We start from the raw sequence: 4791 nt of genomic DNA, 5'->3' as shown, positions 1-4791 counted from the left end.
TATATATGCATTTGTGTGTGTGTGTGTGTGTGTGTCTGCATGCACACACAGACTCATATTATCCACACAAAATTGTGTAAGTTAGGGATAAATAAAACAATTTCCTGCAAGTATTCTGGAAATAAAGATATCTCTTTTAAAGTTGGTGAATAAAACTGCCAAATATAAACTTTCTAGATAAATATTTAGGAATAATTATCACCCCAATTAAATGTGTGTGTGTGTGTGTGTGTGTCTGCATGCACACACAGACTCATATTATCCACACAAAATTGTGTAAGTTAGGGATAAATAAAACAATTTCCTGCAAGTATTCTGGAAATAAAGATATCTCTTTTAAAGTTGGTGAATAAAACTGCCAAATATAAACTTTCTAGATAAATATTTAGGAATAATTATCACCCCAATTAAATTAACAAGACAGTTTTTAATTGGTGAAATGATTCTAAAAATCATTTAAATATATAAAAATATATTTACAGAAAGAATATGTAAGAATGTTATAATTTGTAAAGAGTTTTGGGAAGTGACTAATCCTTTCACCTGATAATGTTTACTGTAAAACAACAATAAGTAAGTCAATGTGGTATCAATGGCAAAGTGGCAAGAATAAGCAGGTCAATATAACAGAAGAGATGATTCAAAACCAGATCTCAGTATTTATATTAGATAAGGCAAAACACATCTGTGGAGAATGGAAGGATTTTTCAACAGTTTTGTTATTGGTTAATATTTGGGTTTGTGAGGGGTGACTAATCAGATCCTCACAATAGAGCACATAGCAAAATACAAACCAGTAGATTCAGATTAAATAATCAAATTTTCAAATATCAAACCATCAAAAAAACAAAAGGAGATTAGATTTTACCCATCAGGTTTCTAAGTTTAAAAACAATGGGAGAAAGCACTGAAGGATAAATATAAGCACATAAACTTAAAATTTCTATATACCTAAAATGCCACAAATGATACTAAAATATAAATTGGAACAAACTATTTGCAGTGAAAATACCAAATGAGGGGTTAACATCTTATTATTAAAGCACTTACAGAAATCAACTACAGAAAGGTATAAACTGATCATTCACAACAGAAGAAAGTGAAATGGTTAATAAATATATTACTGATAAACATATTGATTACTGATAAAGTTTTTCATTAGTAATCAAGGAAACACTGACTAGAAGAGCAACACCATGCTGATTGTTCACCGGTCAAGGTAAGAAAGGTAAAAAGAAGTTAACTTGCTTAATGTTGGAGTGAGGGCAGTAAGAAGACAGTCATTCTTAGACATTGCTGGTGAGGTATAAATTTGTATGATCTTTTGGGCAAATACTATAAATTGGTAATTTCAAAGAGTTTAAAAAATGTTCCTACTTTCTTAACCAATAATTCTATTTTTAGGATTCTATCTCAAGGAAATTCTGGGAACTATGTACAATATTTTCTGCACAAAAATGTTCATGCCATGTTATGTATTATATAAAAAATGGAAAGTACTAAATGTTGAATGTTAGAAGATAATGGTTAAGTAAATTATAGTTCATGACATGAATAAAATGTAGTTTTTCTAAATTAAAATGTCTGTATTGTGTAATTACTTAAGTATTTTATATTTATTTGCTCATTGAATCCTCACTACAATGATACTGGATATTTTTCTTTGATCCTTCCAGGTGCACCGAACACTATTCTCTAGCCCAGTGGTTCTCAACCTTCCTAACGCCGCGACCCTTTAATACAGTTCCTCATGTTGTGGTGACCCCCAACCATAAAATTATTTTCGTTGCTACTTCATAACTGTCATGCTGCTACTGTTATGAATCGTCATGTAAATATCTGATATGCAGGATGTATTTTCATTGTTACAAATTGAACATAATTAAAGCATAGTGATTCATCACAAAAACAATATGTAATTATATATGTGTTTTCCGATGGTCTTAGGCGACCCCTGTGAAAGGGTCATTCGACCCCCAAAGGGGTCGCGACCCACAGGTTGAGAACCGCCGCTCTAACCTGTTCTGTCCCCTGAAGGTTGACCTATCAGGACTCACTTACAGGCTCGCTTGCCTTCCAGCTTCTGGCGAGGTGAAGTCAGTGAAGAGGACCAGGAGATTGGAGGGAGGGAGGGGAGGAAGATTGGGTGTTTATCTGTCCTGGCTCCCTCCCTGAGGGTTTCCTGGGGGCTGACTGCCTCTCTGAACTAAAGAACACAGCTTGAATCAGGCAGCCCTTTCCCAAAACCAGTATTGGCGGGTTCTGATTACTGCTCTCTCCCCTATAGTAATGCTTTCTTGCTGTCCCCAGTCTGGATAACAGCACAATTCCTTGTGGTTTCTCTCCATGTTACCCACATCTTTTAAAACACTTCCTTTATGATAACTCTCTTCAAATGATCTGCGGTTTGCTGTTTCCTGCTCGAATCCCGACAGAACAATTTATGAGACTGTATGGGGAGGAGATAGGCACAGAGAAGTTAAGTAAGTTGCCCCAGGTCACACAAGGGAAGAAATAATACTTGTACGATGTCATAATTATTTCTTGATTAATCTATTTTAAAATTATTTTTATTACAATAGACATACAAAATATACAATACAAACAATAAAGTGAATAGAGAAAACACTCCTATTTCTACCCATCTATTTTATCCACCATTCAATGAGACTTCCATATTTTTATTTCCATAAAAATACTCTATACCTTCATCTGGCGGTTTCAAAGTCACTTGAAACAACATGGTCAAGATCTTTTCAATCCTAGCCACGACCAAGTCCTATCAATTTGACATGTAAATGTTTCTAATGTTCCACATATGTCCAGTTCCACTGCTGCCATCCACCTGAACGATCACCTCTTCTTTAAAGAATTCCCAAGTTTGGTTTCCCTCTATTTTTGTCTCCTTCAATCCATTAGTCAGACTGCAGGCAGATAGACTTTTTCTAAATGCGATCTAGTCACATTGCTCCCTGCTTAAAAATTGCAGTGGCTTGCATTGCGTTGCTTTAGAATACATACCAAGCCTGACCAGTGTGGCTCAGTGGTTGAGCATAGACCCATGAAACAAGAGGTGATCGGTTCGATTCCCAGTCAGGGCACACGCCTTGGTTGCAGGCTCCATTCCCAGTTGGGGGCTTGCTGGAGGCAGCTGACCCATGGTTCTCTCTCATCAATGTTTCTATCTCTCTGTCTTTCTCCCTTCCTCTCTCTCTAAAATATATACGAATATATATAAAAGAATATATACCAAGATCGTACTGGGGCCAGCAGATCTCAGTAACTTTGTTTCTGGCTTCTCCCCTTGCTATAGCTCCATTGGCTGGCTGTCAGTGGCTTCAGTAAACAATGCTTCTAGCTACCCCAGGACCTTTGTCCACATTGTTCCCTCTTTCTGGAACATTTTTAAAGCCTTCCTCCCAAAGTTAACCTTGAGAGTGGTCAGGACACCCTAACTCTTTCTTAGTACTATAGACCTTTCCAAAAATAAGATTGATTAGAGTTTGGATTGACAATCAAGCTTGTGGTTGTCTATTTCCTTGTATTGGCTCCACTAGTGACTACATGATTGATGAAAATCTCCAACTGTCTTGTGTCACCTCTGTATCCTGCCCCATAGCTAGCATAGAGTATGAAATAAAATATTTCAATGAAAAGAAATGAAAACAACAGGAATAGGAGAAATTTGGACAGGATCATATTTTAAAGGGCTGAATTCTTTTTTTAAATATATATTTTATTTTTAAAAAATTAATTAATTTATTTATTTTTTCTCTCTTTTTTGCCCTGACTGGGAATGGAACTATGACCTCCTGGTTATGGGCCAATGCTCAATCACTGAGCCATGCCGGCTGGCCAAAGGGCTGAATTTATATCAATTTCTTCTGCTTCAAAGTCTAACAAGATAAAAATGATAACTATTTAGTAGTAAAAGCTATTTAAACTGGATAAAACACTAAATATATATTTCCTTACAGTTTCTTCAACGGGATATTGTTTGACACAGAATGGGGTGAGGGGTGGGTATTAAATCTGTTTATAGGCGGGAACGGATACTAGTTAACTTCCTAGAGTTCTCATTATTTACTCTGAATCCATGTCATCATTACATCTGTCTTTGAGGGGTTAGTGATGACAAATTCAGCTCTGTTGGGAAAAGTGTAAATTTAAGGGATAAAAGTAGCCTGACTGCGTAGTAAAATATATGCAGTAGAGAGTCCTTTCTTCAGTAAGGGGGGGTGTGTGTGTGGGGGGGGGCGGGCACGTGTATTTTTTTTTTACTTTGTTTTATTTCTGCACCGTAGCCATCCCCTGACCTTCGATTTTAAACTGCAGGCCCCACTTAATCTGTGATCTCCGAGTTATTTTCTCGACTACTTGCTTCCATTTTGGTTAAGAACCTGGGCTTGGAAAAACTCGGAGAAAAACCAATCACCTACGTCACCAAGTGACCGTTGGCGCTTCACCCCGCCCCCTCTTTAGGGATGGCGCCAGGCCGCGCGAGCACGCCAGGACCTTTGTGACGTCAGAACGGGCCAAACCAAGTGGGGAGGGGGGGCCGGAGACACTACCATCCAGGTTCCCTTCCTTAAAGTCCCCGCTTTCTGAAGTCGACCTTGTCCCGGTCTCTTTTCAGTTAAAGTGTAAGAATCACAGCCCCAGGTTGAAGCCCCCTCCCACACGGCCACGTCCATATTCTCACCGGCCGCCGGCGCCATCTTGTTAACCCCCCCCAGCTCCCTCGGTGGTTTCGCCCACAGCCTCTTGCCCGCCCGGAAATCGCGCGCGCCT

Source organism: Myotis davidii, unplaced genomic scaffold, assembly GCF_000327345.1.
Source record: "Myotis davidii unplaced genomic scaffold, ASM32734v1 scaffold1673, whole genome shotgun sequence".
NCBI classification, from domain to species: domain Eukaryota; kingdom Metazoa; phylum Chordata; class Mammalia; order Chiroptera; family Vespertilionidae; genus Myotis; species Myotis davidii.
Note: the sequence above shows the minus strand (reverse complement) of the source record.